General features: G+C 28.4%; 2 protein-coding genes across 6 annotated transcripts in view; one reads left to right on the top strand and one right to left on the bottom strand.

The window, feature by feature from the left end:
* The window catches only part of LOC105431152 (very long chain fatty acid elongase AAEL008004), a 65,884-nt gene that overhangs the window by 24,431 nt on the left and 20,596 nt on the right, over window positions 1-20,857 (top strand). Inside the window, exon 1 of one of the 3 annotated variants that reach the window (XM_011645165.3) lies at window positions 15,196-15,766. The exons of 1 other annotated variant lie outside the window; for it this stretch is intronic. The gene's annotated coding sequence lies outside the window, so the exon portion shown is untranslated. Of the gene's footprint in view, window positions 1-15,195; window positions 15,767-15,812; window positions 16,055-20,857 lie in introns of those variants that run through there. One more of the 3 variants, XM_089074552.1, reaches the window with a different exon arrangement.
* sit (stuck in traffic) overlaps window positions 1-20,857 on the bottom strand; it is a 63,115-nt gene that overhangs the window by 22,207 nt on the left and 20,051 nt on the right. The window lies entirely within an intron of this gene.

The following is a 20,857-nucleotide window of genomic DNA, read 5'->3' as shown; positions in this document are numbered from 1 at the left end:
TTTGTAAATTATAACACATAATCGGAGATTTAACAATTTCAATGATAACAATTTATGTAAATATAAATTACATGATTTTTATCGTTACACAAGCGTGCGCGATTAGGTGATGATTAGGAAAATTTCAAATATTTTACAAAGAATTTGTTTCTTCTTTCCTCAACTATAGAAGAAAAATATATTTATATCTTTACGCAGTTTTTATACGATACATATGTAAATATGTAATATTCATTAATTATTTTTCGAATTAAAAATGCGAGAGAATGAAAAGTAAATTTACACCGTCTACGGTAAGTGGGTCAAAGACGTTAAAAACCAGTATGGTACAACATAAAAATACAAAAGGTCTAAATAATGTTTATTGTCTAAATAATTCTCAATATGTCACTCAACTATGAAGATAATGATAAATATATAAATATATTTCCCTTTTTTCTTCTCATTTTCTTTTCTTCGTCTCGATTAATCAATGACACATTAAAATTATTATACCGGGACTTTCGATTAATCTACATCAATATGTCTTAACAGTATTAAGATTTATATTATTAATTAATTTAAGCTATAATTTAGTCTTAGAATAAAATGAATTTATAAATGCCATTACAGTTCAGATTCGCATATCTTCCCCTATACCTATTCGCGTACCTCCCTCTACGTACAAAATTTTCCCTTACAGGAAACATAAAAGATGAAGAAATCGGGAGGGCGTGACAAAGAATCTTATTACGAGAGATAAATTAAACGCATAATTGACGAGTACCGATTACGATCGTCCGATGTGACGTCGATTGCGACGTCTTTGAACGATCAGCCACCGTAAACAAGCCGCGAACGAGGACGTCGGGAAATCAAGGGGTAGGGACACAATCGACATCGGATTCTGATGATCGCCTGGTTCTTGGATCGACGATCAGATTGGCCAAGATCGCCGCTTACCGATCGCAGAAAATCCCACCGTCATCGGTTGTTCAAGCAAGTCGAGCATGTGCGAGCAAGTGTGCGAGTGAGCGAACGAACGAATGAGGCGGATAAATGTCTGGCTTTCTCTGCATACTCGCCTTCGGTATTTGAACGAGTGTTGCAATTTCGTTGTTGTCGTCGTCGTCGTGTTGTCGTCATTTATGTAGAATCGGCTGGAAAAAGCGCGGCGCTAGTTACGCTTTAACTCTTTATAATAAGAAGGTAGACAAGTAGATAGAGAGAGAAAGAGAGACAAATTTGATACAAGGGCTACAGTTTCAGCCGAATAAAAATATATTTGTTTGTTAATTTATTATTAATATAATAATTTTAGTTTTAATATAAAATGTAATAAGTGTTTTCTTCTTCTTTTTTATTATTAATAATATGCGTCTGTGATTGGTTAATTACATTGATTAAAATTACTAGAAAAACTCGGAAATAAAATAAGAATGTATTATGAATGTATTAAAATGCAGTATATAAAAAATTATGCAAACGTTTACACTTAAAAAATAGTACTATATAGATTAATATCAAAAGACTAAAGAAATTATTTTCATGCAATATTTCATTGTTAAAAATTTTTACAGAAATCGAGGTAAGCCTAAAAAACAAATGTCTGCCTAAAAAAAACAACCTAACGAAATGTGACTTATTTTAAAAACTAGGTCGAACCATTAGCATTTTAATCATTTACCAGATCATAAAGAAGAAAAAATAAATGCATCTTAACTATAATAAATTAACACACAAAACTCTATTGCGGAATATTATTAATTCATGAATTAACGTAAACAAAGAAAGCGTTACGACAACAGCAACTTTGAATGCATAATATCCTACTGAATATGGATCATGCCTACAAACGTATTCAAAATAGTACGGATAATTGGATCAACTAACATTACATTTAAAATTTTTGCAAGCTACAGAATATTTTATATATATATTTATATATAAAAATATGATTTATATATATATATATATATATATATATATATAAATATATATATATATATATAAAAATCATATTTTTATATATATATATATATATAAATAGAAGTATATATAAAATAAATAAATAAAAATATATTTATTTATTTATTTATTTATTTCATATTTCATATTATATACAAGTTCAATTTCTCGCTTACATGCAACAGTATATAACGATAATTGCTTCGACCATTATTCACTAAACGATTTGGACTTTTCACTTAAGATTATGTCGTTAGAGTAGTTTAACCTGAGTGTATTTTGCGATAAACACATCTACAAAAAGTAAGTATCCAAGTAAAGTATCCATCGCGTTATTTAATAATATTATTGCTTATAATTCTGCAAACGAATTTTCACTCATAAATGATTAACAACTTGTTTCGTAGAGATGCTCTGTTTTACAATGACATCAACAGTCCAATAAAGTTTTCCTTTTATTGAAACCTCGCAATCGTACAAGCGATTATAATCAGTTCTGTTCTATTCGGCATCGCCTAATTAATTTGATTTCACGACGTCGTAAACACACGTCTAGCACTATTGCTGCAACTGGAAAGGTCCTCGGTGGATTTCACATTGAGTAGGTTTACCTCAGTAAATAAATGAAAATGTCAAAAAGTCACGGTTTATACTTACACGCGACAAGCTTATCTCATGCGATTTATGAGAATCGCATAGAATCATAAAGGTGCGACGATACGTATCACGTGTCCAACGAAGAAATACCTTCGTTTTTGCGTTGCGCACTATCGAAACGAAACGCCTCCGTGAACAATATATCATTCATATGAATATTTATCGATCGTATGTCACATTTTCCGCGGTTGCACTGTGTTAACAAAATGCAACTAGATGCAGTGAGATACTATTAGTGATCTTATTGCATTACTGGTTGCATTGCACTGGTATTAAACCGATGTAATTGTAAAATTTCTGAAAATTTCCAATATCATTCAATTTACTAGATCAGTGTTCTTTAATTTTCAAACAAAAATAATATATTCGTGTATCATATATATATATATATATATATATATATATATATATATATATATAAAATTCTCTTTTCCGTGTAAAATAAAATTAATAAATGTGTTAATTGTATTGCATATGTAACAACATATGCATAACACGCGCACGATCAATAATTTATGAGCTATTAAATTCGTGAACTTAAACTTTGTACATAAGATAAATTAAAGAGAAATGCAAATGTTTCTATAAAATTTGTTTAAAAAATTATGCAAGATGTCTGATTCCTAATAATACACTCGCTTGTGTGCAGATAAAGCAGATAAATTAACTCGAGCAATAAAGTCCTCCATCTTGCGATTTTTACAATTAATTATGATGAATATTATATTAACTAAATTGGTCTATTCCAACGCAATTTAATACATAGAACGGTATTTTGTACCTGTGTGTGAAAATTACAAAAAATAATTACTCGTTCTTGTATTCAAAAAACTTATTTTTTTATTGAGCTGTATATAATATTAGTCCTCCATTTTGCGATTTTTACAATTAGTTATCAGTTATTAGTTATTAAAAATTTCCGAATAAGCGCATATCTGCACGGCAAATAATAAATACGTAACGATATGTGACCGTCTAATGTTACTATAAGCAGATGTTTTGTAGATTTCATGTCTAAATATCTCGTCGCGCGTTTGCATTGGCCGATGGGCCAGACAAATACGCGTTTTTTTGACATGATTTTTAATAATTAATAATTCGTTATTAATTGCAAAAATCCCAATGTGATGAAGTTTTCTATTCAGTTTGACTTTCTGTATCTACACACAAGCGATGTACCGGATTAGGGATTAGACACTGTGTATATTTTAAGTTACAAAAATTATATATTTAAGATACATGAATTATATATTTAAGTAATTACTGGGATGTTTGCCGGTTATTAGTTTCACCACTTTATTGATACAATTTACTTTATTAATATAAATTTGCAAATTTTACAATCTCTTAAAATGTTGATATAATTAGAAAAACCAAATCCTAAGAAAATTATATTTTTTATTATTTTGCTAGAAATGACAAATTTTTTTTTTCAAAAGGTTATCAAAAGAAAAGATCTGTGTTTTAATATTGTTTTATGGTTTTATGGTTTTATGGTATTACTTTAATTTTATATTATTAAGAAAATGTTCCGTTTTTAGATAATAAAATTTTTAAAATTGAGACATAAAATATTAAAGATTAAAGATCAAGAGATTTCAAAATTTATAAAATTTAATTCAATGTCAAAAATAATAAAATCAATATAGCGGTCATATAACATCAGCAATATTTATACAAAATATATAATTTATGTTCTGTAAAAAGTACTATTATATAGTTCGATAAAAAATTAATTTCTTTGAGCATAAAAACGATGATTGTTTCTCGTTGTTTTTAGATGCTGAATACAAATTGCTTCATCACAATTTAATAAATGGGATCGTATTTATCACTTGAAAATTACAAAAAATGATTTTCTCGATATAAATATAATTAAAAAAAATAGCAAATGAAATCCGCGCAATAAGAAGTGCGCTAATATACTTTTAGACATTTTTTAATATTGTATAAAAATTTATGCCAAACATTTTGGCTCCAATTCCAATTGTCATCTTCAGTGACAAATATGATAATAATATGAAAAGCCCTCTTGATTTCAGTGCGGACCAGTATGTTAATAAATAATCAGAATGTTGCTCATTTCAGTTATAAGATCGGATATAAATCAATCTTTAATAATCTTAATGTACAAATGATATATATAAGTATTTTATAAGTTAATTAAAAAATATTAATTAAAAATCAGATTATTTATCAAATAAGGTCAAGGATGCAAAAGTGTGAAAAAAATATCATAGATAAAATACATTGTATACATCATGTCGAATAAAAATCGTTAGATAAAAGTTGAGAGTAAGTCAAAAGTTAATTTGTAAAATATAAATGTAAAACAATGGTTCCTATTTGAATCAAAGTTAATCGCAATAAATTTCACAGAAGTATAAACAAGTATAAACAAAAACAGGAATGTTTAGAATTTGCCCAAAAACAGAAACAAAAGTACATTATCGCACTTCTTACATTTCTCAATTGCATTTTTTTAATTATAATTATTATTAATTATTATTAAAATTTTATTTTTTAAATAGTAATAAATAAAGGAATTTTAAAAAAAGTCTATAATTTTTTCATTCTTACCTATCTTATAGGAAAGTCCAAGTTATGTATGTAATTCTTTTAGATTCTGAGAAATTGCGAATATACATAAATAAATAAAAGAAACTGAAAGGCAAAAGGGGATTGAAATTAATGCGTCTTTTCGTTTTTTTGGATATGTTTAAGCAATAATGTAAGCACAGAAAAAATGAATATCGATTAAGAAATTGTACTCTGAGAATAGATACATGTGTCACGCTCTCATAAGCATATAATCCCACGATTAGGATAATCGGGGACACATTTTTGCAATCATATCATTTTGCAATTGCGTTATTGCTTATTCGTACGGGCATTGATTAAAATTTATGTGTTTGCCTGTATGAGAATCAGAAAAATATTGTAATGTCCGCGCTAGATTGAACAGTCAACGAAAAGCAGTCGCGATTCTCGGAACGAGCCGTTGCTATTGCTATCTTGCTAAATTCTTGCTAAATTCTTACTAAATTCTTTCGATTTCCAAAGAAGATCAAGTCAAGTGTAATTTAAAAGTGTGTTTTGATTTGTACATTCTTGTTTTTATTCCAAACATTTTTATGTAATTATTAAAATAATTGTCTAAAGTGAAGTCTTTTTATTTCTGTTTTATTTCTGTTGGAGTATGAAAACGAGATCGAATTACGGAGGTAACAATATAATTATTAATGAACCGCACTGTGCAACCGCTCTGCAAGATGTCCCAGATTTTTGTGATTAATCTATATACTTTTATTTTCTGCACAACGTTAAATTACTAATTCTTTTCTAGATCCAGAATATTTTAAATCATTATTTTTTTTAATCAATTTATTCAGTAATTTTCTCAATCTCAATATTAAATATTATATGATTAAGCTACAAGTCTGTTAAAGTCGAATTAAATAATAAATATTATTCATAATCCTTAGTACTGTATATAAAGCTCTGTATATTTAATAGCACATAAATATTTGTATATATATAATATAAATAATTTATATTATATATATGATATAAATAATATGATTTATAATTGCATTTCTATTTTATAAAAAAAGGAATCATATATATAAATAACTTATAAAGAAGATTGAATGCGATCAGAAACTTCAGTTAAACCAGCATACATAACATAAATAATGGTTGCAGTGCAACAGGCGCATAATTTACCAAGCAAACCTATAAAATAGTAACTGATATAAAATTAGCAACTGATTTATAGATTTGAATACCAATTGTTTGATTCTTTTTATTAAAAGATAGAAGAAAAGATCTCTGTTGTATATATTACAACATATTTACCTATCACGTAATTAATATTATCTATTAATGTTTTGAATTGATTTTCTCTTTCTTAAGAAAAATGTAACATTAAAATAAAACTATTATAATAAATATATACGAAAAAATTATAACGTATTAAAATTATGACACAGTAGCTTTAAATTTATTTCTAAGAAGATTTATTTCTAAAGAATTTCAAGAAATATTTCTGGTAAACTAGATCTGTCATTTGTAAAAAAGATAAAATTAAGTTATGCTTTAAAATATTGACAATAAATCAAAATCAATTTCTCTTATTGACAAGACACGAATTCTAATTTGATTATTACAATTTTTATATTTGATGAATTATGTATATTAAGTAGTAATATTGAACATTGAGACTAATGTCAAGTCCAAGAACGTCAGCAGAATCATTTACTTGAATATATTTCTTAGACATAGACATGATAATAATCGCTAGAAGGAAATATGCATAAATTACGTTAATAAGCAGCGACTTCTTTCCTCTATATAAATTACCGACTATAAATATGTCACGCAGTATATAATATAGTTCTTTTATCGATAATAAAGATTTAATATTAATCTTCACAATGGTGCGAATTAGCGCCATGGAAATTTTCAACTTGCTGGCAGTTACACGTAAACAGTTGCCGACTTATCTGCACTACGTTAAAAATATGTAACTCTTCGGATATCAGATCAAACGCACAGAGCTTTAAATCCGTTCAGTTGGGCTGCGTTTCGAAGTAACACCCGAGCGCACTCAAGTATCATTTTATTCTGGTTTATTCGATGAAACCCATGGATAAAATGATTTAGTGTTTCCGAACTCAGTCCTGCCCAAGTTAGTGGGTTACAAAAATCATTGCGGTGCGAATCAGCACCTGTATACCAATAGTACGTGCTAAGTCGTACTAAATAATGTCTACTTTCCGCTATTCGCGGACGCTGCTTTTATTTAACGTAAATATTCTTTTATATACTAATTGTTATTTATTTTAATTATTTTGAAATTAACACTATTTTTACAAAAACGTAATTTTTTACATGAGTTGTATGAGAAAAAAAAATTGAATAAAATGTAAAGTGGCATACTACGAAAAATAGAATAGTAGAAAAAATTAATCAATACAAAACGCTTATTATAAAAGAATGAAAATTAAAACTTGCAATAAATTTTATAGAATGGTTGAAGGAGGGCGACAACACTACAATTTACTTAGTATTAAAAATGTTTGCATTATGTAATAAATGTGAACGTTTTCTAGATTAAGTTATAATATTGTAATATCTTCCTTTTTTAATAAGAATATTGTAATAGTAATAAAATATTTGTATATAATTTAATTCCATTTTTTCTCTGTCTAATTTCCGAAAACGAATGGTATTTTTTAATATATTAATTTATTAATATTTAGTATTTTTAATATATTAATTATATGAATTAATTATGTGAATATTTATTAATAATTCACTTTATAAATTTGCAAGATTTGTTACTAAAATATCTTATTTTCATTGAAACTATTTTTAAAAGAAAGATTCAAATTAAATAGAAAATACTCTTCTAGCTACGTGAAAAAATATTTTGTTTTCTATTTCAACAACAATAATTCTTCATTAACATATTTCAAGTGAGATACCATTTAAAAGTTAAAGCAATGTTTCTTATTATATAATATTGGTATATATGACAATAATTGAATTTATATTTAAAAGTTTTTATCGTATTATCAAAGTATTTTATCGTATTTTCAAAGAACAAATCATCAAAATTAAACTCGAGACAATTATTCAAAGAATTTTTTCATATTACTGTATTTCTTTGAACTGATATAAAACAAGGTGACATAGCATTTCATATAAATGAATGCAGGGTCAATGGATTTTCCTCAGAATAATGATAGGATAATAATCTTAATTCTCTTCTATCAGATTTTTCTACTTCCATAAACTGTTTATAAATTCCCGCATTGTTCTGACGCAAAAGATATATTTTGCTCGTAATTATTGTTTTGTACAAGTTTGATTTTACTTTAACTTATTAATAAAGTCCTACTATTTCGCACTACCGTAATCATAAGATTATTTTAATATTTGACATTTATTAATAATATTATTAAATAACAATTAAATATGTGTAAATTTAAAACGAAATAAAATATAATATATATTATGAAATGAAATTTATATTACGTATTTCATGTAAATTATTGAAATTTTATGAAGAAAATTTATATTTAAATTATTTAACTTCTCTCTTTAAGAAATCTAAGAAAATAATACATTAATTTAATTTAAATAAATATATTAAAATATTTATAAATATAAATTAAAAATGAAATTATATATGCAGAGAAGAAGAAAAATTAATAAGTAAATTCAAACTCTTCATCGAGAACTTTATGTTATATAATTTTTATTCAAGCTACAAGGAATTCAAGTGACTTTGGAGGAATTAGCTCATGAATAAATTAATCGCTGTATCCTGTATCTGATTCTGAAGAAAACATTGTAGAATACCTAAAATAAATTGTAACTTCGAATCAAGATAACACATTGCATAATCGTAGAATAACTTTAAATAATTAATGTCTTAAAAGTCATAAAACTTTCTAGAGAAGATAATGAATTTAACATACATTAAGAATACGTAAGTTTTTGTTAACATTGTTGAATTTCATTAATAGTGAATATATCTCATATGCTAAAATACGGAAATGCCTTTAATAAAAATATAAAACAGATTTTACTCACGTAAACATTAATCATTAGACTAATTTATCCCTCGATATATAAATTTTTGTACCTTATGCAACTTATATGATATTACAAATTATATGATATTATAAATTTAATACACAATCTTGATTAAATCATTATCTTTTTAACTTGCTTAAAATAATTAATCAAAATAAATAAAATTTTTAAAAGAAATAAAAACAGCGCCAAGTACATATGTCTGTTAAAAACATTTTCATAACATTCATAACAATTATGTGAAAACTAACGATTATATTCTTTATTCCAAAAGAATCCTAAATACCTTATTCAGAAAATTGCTGTTAAAAAATATAACATTATTATCAATATATTAAAGAGTGTATTAGAATAATATGTTACAATCTTATTTTGATATTAAGTATTCGCAAATAATCGCATGTAAATAGATGAGCCAGTCTTATGCTTACATGTAATTTAATACAAAATACTATCGAGCCTCTTGATTATGTGCAAAGAACAATGTATCACACAAAATAATATTCTATTAATACTTTTGCCTTATAATTTAAATAAAATCTACTATATTAGAGTATTAGGTCATACTTTCTGATTAATATAAAACTTTATACTAAACTAGGAAATTGATTGTTAATTATTATTTATTATTACAAGCAACAAATGTCGCAAATGATGCTTTAACAGCATCGTACAATAATTTTACTAAATACCAAATACTTTTACATTTTTACAGGACATTATTTTTCAATATCTTACATGTAAATTAGCTTTAAAAAAATTATTAAAAAAGAGAATAAATTTCGCATAAATAAAAGAATTAAACTAATGTAACTATTATATTAAAGTAAACTATATTGCTATTTACCGTTTTTTTTAATTCTTTACGTCACAAAATGACAATGCATATTAATTTATTTTTTGCACGGTGGTTAATTGATTTATTGTGCTATACTTTTTTGCGATATTATTGTTCGAAGAAAACAGAATAATGTGAAATGTAATTATTTCCTCTTATTTATCAATCAAGAATAATGTATTCAAAAGAATGGAAGCACTTTAACAGCATTAAATATTCATGACTTTTATATACAGCGGCAACTGTACAAGCTGTACGGAAAAAACATTTTCCTGAAATATCTAAAAATTTGGACAGAAACAAATCTCAAAATTTTGTCCATCAAAATAATTATATAGAATGCTTATGTACGATAATAACACTGCAAAGATATTTAATATTTTAACACATGCAAATATTTAAACATTTTACATAATTATTTTCATGATCCAATAAAATTATTTTCTGGTCAAATTTTAGATAGACTTTAATAAATTATTTTTTCTGTATTTTAATTGTAAATTAAAGTAATGTAATTAAAGTTAATCGTATCAATTCTTCTTAATCTTCTTTTCTTCTCTTGCACTGAAATCATTGAATCAATATTAATCAACTCATATATTATAGATAACAAAAGAAAAAAAGATATTTAGCTAAGACATTTGAGAAATATCGAAAACAAAAAAATCAAAAACTTTATGTACAGAAAATATAAATTAAGAGATGTTCTTTAAAAATTTTCTGAATTTTAAGATCATAGAATATATAATTTTATAGCAAGGTTAGATAAACTCAAACAAAACAGAACGAAACTATTCAATATGTAATTTTCTTTCGCTTACATAACTTACATAATTATTAACGATGAATTATTGTGTAATAGAAAAAAGAGAAAAGTTATTTTATGAAATAAAGAACAAAAATGTTTAATTTATAAATTTATTAATACATATGGACATTAGTGTAACAATTGCAAGATGCAGAATATTATTATATAATTATTATTATTCTATTTAAAAATTTTTTAAATTACTTTCTTAAAACATCTTCTTGTTAGGTATGTAAGATAACAAGTATATATATATAAATGTTTGCAACTGCTATCTAAACAAAACGATGTTATACTAATTAAATTAACGTGAATAATTTATCATTCATATATTTGTTAAAAACAATTAGAGTTTTAATTAAATCAAAGTAAAATTATCACCGTTATACAATTTCAATATACTCTTTTTTTCATCTAGAGAGAAATCTTTAACAAAGAACTTTAGTTTTATTATAAAAACCTGAATAGAAAAATACAAATCTTTCGCGATAGTCTAATATAAAGCAAACTTTTCTGCATTACTTAAAGTTTATAAAAAATTCACGGACTTATATACTCCTTTGCAAAACTTTTGCGTTTTATAAAAACAACAATCCATAATATAAATAATAATCAAAATATTGATATTATTCGTCAGACGATTCAAATTTATATGATATTTCATTTCGATTAGGTAAGTTGGTAACGTTGAAATGCCAGAAATTGTGTCAGCTGCTCTAACGATTGTTTAGCTTGAATCGCATATTGTGTATTGTATCGCGCATTGTGCTGACAAATAATGTTTATTACTTACGTTACATAGTGCGCGGATTATCCTCTTACAATATCAACATTTAACATGCTAAGCCTCCACATTGATCGATTCCCAACAGGTTCCTGGCTGCTTAAGTTCTTCGCAAGATTCCCTGCGACCGTGTCTGACACACATCTGGCTATCCACTGACAAACAGATTTTCATACAGTACGTTGCCCGAACAGTGGTCGTCCTTGCCCGATATTGAGAATATTTTAGATTATTCGTACATTACATAATTTTAGTTTCACTAAAATGCACACTAAAAATGCATTAAACTTATTTTTAAATGTACTCTCTTCTTTCCTTTTGTATTAAACAGTTAATTGTAATAATAAAATATATCACTATCATTTAAATAATATTAAACAAATATCAAACTTTTAATTAATAACTTTTATTTAATTTTATATTGTAAAAAGGATAATTGACGAGAGAAATTTTTTGAAAATCTATTTAGAGGATATAAATTTTATATGTATAAGCACGAACGTTTTGTAAAAGATTATAATCAGAAAAGAAACTTAAACGATGCTACAGATAATGAAAAATTGATCAATAATACAATTTCTTAAGTATTGTGTATGCGCTAGTAATAATTTCTTTAAATATTTGATATTGAAATCGCTCCTTGTTTAATTTGCACTAACTTCTTGATCATTCGGTCGATGTAAGATTACATCAAATTACTTAATTGCGTATAATAAATGAGAAATAAAGAATGTATTATGTAATATTAAGTAATAATGTAGTTAAAAACAAAATGAATGACTGGTATTTTAGAAATTTCAGTTTTGATGTAACATTATTAAGAAAGTTGATTCGCATTGCCAAATTAAAAAGTTTATGAAATATTTATTAATTTTGCACTGTCTAAAATCATTGATATTTGTATAAGCATGTTATAATTATTTTCTTTTTAACTTACTGCATTTTTAATTGAAAAGCAAACTTATTATATTATTATAATAAATATTTTGCCGTTTATACCATAAGAATGTAGAAGACTGAGAAGTAATAAACAAGTTTTTTTCTATTTTTACATGTATTGTAATATCGACTTCTTTTAAACGATCAGAGCGATGGTCAAACAATGAATTCAGATTAATGACATTTGATTTTGTATTTCCTTAACGACATTTAACGTCAATACAGACAAAATCTAAACTTAAGCAAAGCAAGAATCTAAAATATAATGCATCTAAAAGATGTTCAAGAAACCAAAATATATCTTAGACATTTTCACAAAATCTTTCAAACTTTTATAATATTTGAAAAGGAATTTACAAAGCTTTGAACAATTGACAGTTATTTATAAAAAAATCTATATTTATGAAATATATATATATATTTTATTTATCTATGTTGCATTATATACCAAGAAAAATGAATAAAAATTAATTTTAAATATAAAATTAAAATAAATTTTTAATATTATATTTGAGTTTACGTAAAATTATTAAATTATTCAGTGTGTTGTATAAAGCACGTTAAAACAAAATTAATCAGTTTTGGATAAACATATTCATAAATTACGTCAACTGAGTCGTCATTATCAATTATATTTTTTTTTTTAATTATATGAGTTGTCTTCTTACAACATTGACGGTCAAGAGTAAATGTGTTTTACGTCATTTACGAATTTTGATGAATCAGTTTTTAAAAAGACCAGATGAACAAATGGACAGATTCATAAGCCAAAGTCCAAGGACCAATAGTTAATTTTGCATTACATATGATGATACGATGAAAAATAAAAAGGACATTTCTTGACCTCGGTTTTGAAATGCATGTTAGGCAAGCATCCGTTTTTTGGTACTTTATACCTCTTAATATGAAGAAGGACAAAGTAGTGAAGCCCGTCCATCAAAATTAAATTTGGCATTGATTACTTCACCCTACCAAATATGATTTATAATGTTGACGTATCTTAAGAATAATAGAGAAGGGGAAGAGGGAAGAGAGGGTCCAAGATATCTTAAAATTACTAGACAGTGACGTGTAATTCCTTTAATTAGGTAAGTGTGCAGCACACAATTCGCATGCTGAATATTTATTTTTAATTGTTAATTGACAAATCTTTTCCAATTTTCCATGTTTCGATGCGAATTTCTTGTCTCTCTTAACTACATTTTACAAGAAATCACGCGTTATTTTATCGTTATAGATAGAAGATAATGTTTTTTAAATATTTATTAATGCAAATCATTCTTCTTAAGTAGACAAAAAATTATACGTAAAAGCATAACAAAGAATGTAATCAGAATCAGTATAAGAATCAGTATAAGAAACGAGAAAAGCGTATCTTTGAGAAAAAACTTACAATAATCTTTGCAATGTAACAAGTGGGTATTGTACATTATGCAAGCCTTAGGCATAAAAGGCAGAATATTATCTACCGATATGCGGTCTCTTTCCATCATCTTTAATGATCGGTATTTCCATTAAGCGTCAATATTATTGCATTGTTTATCATTAAGTGCAAAATATTAATATTTTATACTATTTTTTTTGCTTTTACGATTATTCTTTATGTTCTTATTTTTCTAATAATTAAATAGATTTCTTGTTGCGTTAACAATTATTAATTATTTATTACTGCGAAATTTATAATATTGTACAAAATATCTGAAGATTAGCAAAAAAACCGATATTATTCTTTAAAGTTTTTTCTTTGAAGTTAATACTTTTTCTACGAGAATAAAAAATACATTATCATGTTTAAAAAAGTTTGAGAATGTCTTTAACAACTTTAATAATTTATAATATAATAACTTTAATAATTTTTTATTGCAACATCTTATTAGTTGTATTAAAATTTTATTTAAATTAATTTTATTTAATTTTACTCTTTTTAACTTTACTTTAATTATAAGATGATAAGATTGATCAGATTAAAGTATTTATTTTTATTCCTAGAAAATATAGTTTTTAAAAAGATCAAAAAAAAATTTATCTTCAATTACAACTTTGTATATTACATAATAAAAAATAATTTTTTTGAAATATTTAAATAATTTTTTTAATAAATAATTAAAGTAAGCTGACCACAAACTAATTTTCCGACCAAATATCAGAAAGAAAATACGTTTTAAATTCATTGTATTTATACACAAAATAAAAACCAACTATACGATTTTGTATTTTTTTAAATTTTGTTGAAATCTACGGAAATTATTATCTCTATATATAGAAGAAAAAATGTCAAGTTGTTAAAAGAAATAGATGTATCAAAAAAAAAAAAGGGGGGGAGACGTGATATGCTTCTCGAATCGACCTCGACATCGACAATCTTCACCGGAGGCGCAGCGATTTCGAGCAGGACGTGACCTTGGCCGAAGGATTTCACGCCCGTGGTCCGTCACCGTCGAGAAGACACCTTTCCCCTTCCCCCTCGGATGATCACCTGAGTGAAGCGACCTTGACTGACGCGCACGGCGCGGGGTTCGTAGGCGATCACCTAAGGCCCCGGCGAATGCAGCCCCTCTCACGCGCGCTTGGACCCCACTTGGGTTAGCCAATACTTAAACCACGGACCCACCGCGCCGCGAACTATTCCCGCAGCATCGGTCGTTGGACCCACGTATAAGCTCGCGCACGCACGCACTGATCGCACGCGCGCACACGCGTACACGCACGTCGGATACGCGTCGCGACCCTTCGCCCACGGGATCTCGTAGTACCTGGTGCACGGCTTACGCGAGCGCGTATGCGATATCACGGGGACACATGTAGCACCCACACACAGGTGTGTCTCGCTGAGATCCTGACCCCCCCCCCCCCCCGCGAGAGAAGGACCACCGCGTGCACAGTGACGAGAGGCCGTCCTTCGAAGTCCACGCGACCCTTCGCCCGTTCGGAAGAAGGGCACTCCTCGCGATCGGCATTCCCGCCCGGTGTCCACTTCCGGACGCTGGCATAGGGGAGAAGTATATAGTGTGAGAGTCAAGTGGACGGAATCCCGGATGGTTCGTTTGATGGGTAGCTCGGTTTGATGCGGCGCCATTGAGTCACGAAGAGATCGGTGATCCCGGTGACGAGGTAGCCAGGAGGTAGCAGGAGTGGTGAAGTGCACAGTGTCGGCCAGTTTCTGACATCGGCGGAGCGTGAGCGGAAGGTAAGCGTGTTTCGAAAACTTTGGGGGTGGAGAGCGGAACGTTCGACCGCGCGCGAGAACCATTCGCCGTAGAATGAATTTCCAAAACGAATTTCCGCGGCGAGAAATCGGGTCGACGCCTTAAACGGATCAACGCGCGCGAGCCGCGAAAAAATCTGTGCGCTGTGCAAAAATCGCGCGTGTGCCCGAATTATCATGTATAAATCGTATCGATCCTTCAAGAAAGAATGTACTGTGCATTACGAGACAGAAGAGGAGAAAAGTTGACGGCTTAATCGAATACTCGATGTGAGACTATTCATATTATCGGAGAAATAGAAAAGCTTCGTATTATGGGATATAAAAAAAATGGGATTTTTTTTTTTATTAAAAGTGTAAATTTCTTTACGTTTTGTGTCTTTTCTCTGAGTGATGGAAATATTTTACAACTATCCGTGTAGTGCGATCATCTTTCCCAGTACCCACCTACTATCAAATACCTGAAGTAGTAAAGCAGTACGCTAGTGCTCTACGAAGGATTAGGGTACAAAGATCAAGGTCAAAATTATCTTTTAATCGACTTAGACTGAGATTTACGGGAAAGTCCCAAAATAATATTTTACAACGCAATATTTAAAGCAAAATAAAAGAATATCATCAAGTAATATGTATCTTATATACTTAATTGAGCTGTTTCTATGCAACAAACTCACTTAAATACCAATATTTTTAGCATAAATATGCACGAACTGTTGCTATGAGTAATATTTTATATGCGAAAAAAATGTATTTAATATTAAAATTACTCGGTTTATATTTCATAAAAAAAATTGGATACTTTGTAAAAAAGTAATTTCATATTTATTATCTAAATCATATTTTGTTGCAATTAATAAAGTGGAATAAATGAATTTTCTTTCATGTAACCACATCACATTTCAATTTACATTTATATAACATATATCAATCACATTATCAATCACAATATTAAGTATTCTCACATTACAATAAATTTAAAGAAAAATTTGCACTGTTAACCACTGTTTTAACATTAATCTTCGAATTGCCTTAATGTATAAAAGTATCGAAAGTAGGTCTTTATATCTTACGAAATTTTTACACGTAGTATGTGTCACATTTCTCAACAACTAAAATGTATAATATCTGTCAGCAAATTTTTGACAGCTTTTAAAAAGAATGTCTTATTTTTTTTCTTTGTTTGAATCTCGAAAAAAGTCAAATGTTTTCATGTTTTTCATAAAAGTTATTTTATTAGATGTGTTTATTAGATACATTTTTTTTTTTTTTAAATTAATCTTCTCTACGAATAATATTAAAGACATGAATAATATGAAAGATACAAAAGAATAAATTGATAAACTTGTTTTTAAAAAGATACACAATTATATGTGTGATAAGTCACACACTTATTAGTCTATATAAGAGTCTATGTAAGTCAAATTTTTGAAAGTTCGTAAGTAACGATACACTTGCATTTCACAAGATGTTACGCTGCTAGGCACATCCGTACCATCGTTGGCCGCTATTAGAAACGTTGCAATTGCAATCCTTAATTCGAAACTCGGGCAACCCTATCGACAATGCTCTGCGATAGGAAAGAGATGATCCCTTCGCAGATCCCCAGTAGAGATCTCATTCAATTCGCAGAAAATCGTCTCTCGACGATTTGTCCGTGTACGACCGCACGTTCGGTTTGTATGGTCAACTACCTACCTTAATATAACCCCCACGTATGTGTCCAGGCACGTGAAATGCGTCACATTACACAACCGCTTCGAAACACGCCGTAATATTCGGCACAAGGTCGCTGGACCGTTTTCGAGTCAGTTTCTTCAACGGCGCAACGGTGATTTCGCGTATTCGACGGAAACGTAACTCTGCCCTTTCAAAGACGTCGAGAGATACATAAAAATCTGCGTGTTTAACGATAAAAATGTTAAAGGAGCCTAACCTTTGAAATATATTAGCTAAAAATCTAAACTTTAAAAAAAAAAAAAAATTTAGAGAAGACATCAATACACCAATTTCCTTATATAATTTTCAAGATCAAATCCAAAGTAATGTGAAATGAAGGGATATAAAAAAAATACTGCAAATTAATGCAAATTAAATCAATTATTTGTCAACACGTGTAGTAATTGTTGTCTCTGTTGAAATACAAAATGAATATTAATAGTTTGCCAGACGGGTAGGTTAGGTATCGTTCATTAATATGTATATATGCAATGCTTAACAATTATTCCTTATAAAGCAGACGAGGAAGAATAGAGTGGCGAAAGTTTAGAGACATGAATTAATATACGTATATTAATAATACGTAAAATGTTTACGTATATTAATAATATACGTATATTAACTTGATAAATTGGCACATTGAGATGACTCAAGATTATCATTCCCCGATGTATGATAATGTATACCGTACAAATGTCCATATTGCTTATACTAACAGCAAATTTCCGGCATTCCTTGCTCATATTTTGTAGTCGAAATTTTACGATAATAGCACAGTTTCCGTTCGAAATCGAGGGAACTCACTTTCGACCGCAACTGCAAATAAATCGCGTAATGTAATTGCTCATTCTACTAACCAAAGGCGCATCATAAATATCAATTTGTTCCGCAAGAATCAGACTCTACCGTTTTTTATTTTTTTTTTGTTTTTCTCCTGTTTTTTCAAAACATTTGTCAGAAAAAAAAACATTATGATCATCTTATTATTGTCATGATCATAATATCATATCTTATTATCATTTCTCTATAAAAATCATGATTTATCGTTTTATAATTAACTTGGAACTAATAACTATTAAAACGTTTTTTATTAGAATTTATAACAGCATTTTTTCTGTCAATTGCTAATGCTTAAATTAAATCAAACGTTATCGTTCAAGACACAGCTGTCATTACTTTTGATGTATCAAAATATTTTACACATCATCGCAAAAAAAATCCAGCGTATCACGATTTCCAAAAGAAAAGATCAAACGGTAACAGATCGCCAGTACAATAAAGACAAAAATATGTGTGTATTATAATTAAATTATACATTATTAATTTCACAACAAATTGATTAAGATTTTATGCGTAAATCTGATTAATATTTTAAACTTATCTAAATTTACTGTCGACATATATAATATATTCTCTATATGAGTTCATCGAACAATTTTCAATTATAAAAATAATTATAGAATTTTTACAAGCTCAATGTCAATATAAAAAGAAATAAATAAGAAAATTTTAATATTCGATACTTAAACGCGTGCTCTCATTGAGCTCGTTAGACTTAATAGAATTCTTGAGATTTTTATTATCTTGTTAGACCTTAGATGACGAGACGAAAGTAATAATCACCTAATTAACTTCTTCAAGATCGTTAGTTCCCCACTGAGATGAATAATTATCATGATGCAGAAAGTGTTAAAGCGAGGAAAGAAACACATTTTGCATTTACACGAGAGATTAGCAAACGGTTTCATGTGTGTGACACAATACGTTTGTGCAAAGCTTCAAAGATATTTTACGCTAGCCAAGGCTAAGATCTCTCCAACTGCAGAATGTCGAAAGAGCGGTAACGCACCGTTGCTTTTATCCAAATCGAGGACATTAAAACACTTAAGAATTGCAAATAATTGCTTTCGATTTGTTAACGATAACGAAGTCTTGCACTATTATTATTCAAACATTATTTCTAGATTTATCCCCTTTGCATTTCAATTAACAATGTTCAAATCTAAATCTCGATACACATCTTGATATCTGCTTCGATCTGAGATTTCAATCATATTACGTATGATTTATCAGATCTATAAGATCTATATGTATAAATAAGTTTGAGTAGACCTCAAAATTATTTTTAGGTAAAAATGTAGCATTAAATAAGAAGGATTTCTTTTATTTTTAATTACTTCTTACAAGAAAACCAGTTTGATAAATCATCCTTTATTGTTCCACATTTCTCTAAATTGTCAAGAATAATTTGTTTCCCGGCCAATTGCAAAAACATATCCTCCTCATAAGTAATTGGCTCTACAGAATTGGCTCTATGGGAAATCTTAATGTGGAAACGGTATTAGCCGAAAAACGTGCTTTCACGTCGGACAAGAAGCCAGGTGCGATTTTTACGTTTCACCGGTCGGCGTGCCGATACGCGAAACGACGAGTTGGAAAACTGTGGCGCGCCTAACAATTAAATCCCTAAAGGTGCTAAATCGGCAAAGAAAGCGGAACTACGAGAGCGACGTACGATAAATAGTTTTACAACGCGGTTGTTGATTATACCCGGTTCCGTTCCGCGACCGAAGACAAAACCGTCCGACGCGATTAACTTCGATCATAAATTTCGGAGGAAAAGACAGGTGCACGATATTGCAGATCGCCTCAACGTTATCTACTTTCTTTCTTCGTGAAAAGAGAAATGTGTGCTGCGATCGATCGTCAGATTTTTTTTCCACCGAGGAGAAATGCTAACACGGAAAGAATTCAGGAAAGAATGTGGGGTATTATGTGAAGAATAAGATTAGAACAACGAGAAATAGTGAATAGTTTTTTTTTTTATTCCCAGGTTAATAATGAATATTTTACAATGGAACAGTACCGATTTTACAGTCGTTACGCTTCCGTCTCTGTGACGTCAAAGTGAGAATCAAAGTGAGAAATTCATTATGACAAGATCATTTATCAGGAATAATGGCAAAATGAAAATAAATGTGACTAAGTAGTTTTCATAAATCTATACAATTTTCAGTAATTTATTGTTATAAAATTTAAATGTATCCTTCACCTTTCCTTCCCCTTATTCTTTCATCCTTTGCTCTTTTCTTATAATTTTTTTATAAATACTGTAGAATCAACAGAATTTATATAAAAAATAAATATGAATATGTAAAAATATTTGACCAAAAAAATTTAATTTTTTTTTTGAGACAAAATATCAATCATTGAAGAATACCGTTACACGGTATTACATTTATATATATTCCACCGTTACTCCAACTTGATCTAAATTTTAGAGCTTGCGGCTTCGATCTGTTGTCCAAACGTTAAAGTGAAACGTTAACGTTACACATCTCATAGACTACAATTACT

This window comes from Pogonomyrmex barbatus, unplaced genomic scaffold (genome assembly GCF_055798465.1).
Source record: "Pogonomyrmex barbatus isolate J1 unplaced genomic scaffold, ASM5579846v1 scaffold17, whole genome shotgun sequence".
NCBI lineage: Eukaryota > Metazoa > Arthropoda > Insecta > Hymenoptera > Formicidae > Pogonomyrmex > Pogonomyrmex barbatus.
The sequence above is the reverse complement of the archived record's forward strand: the minus strand, read 5'-3'. Positions and strand labels throughout refer to the sequence as shown.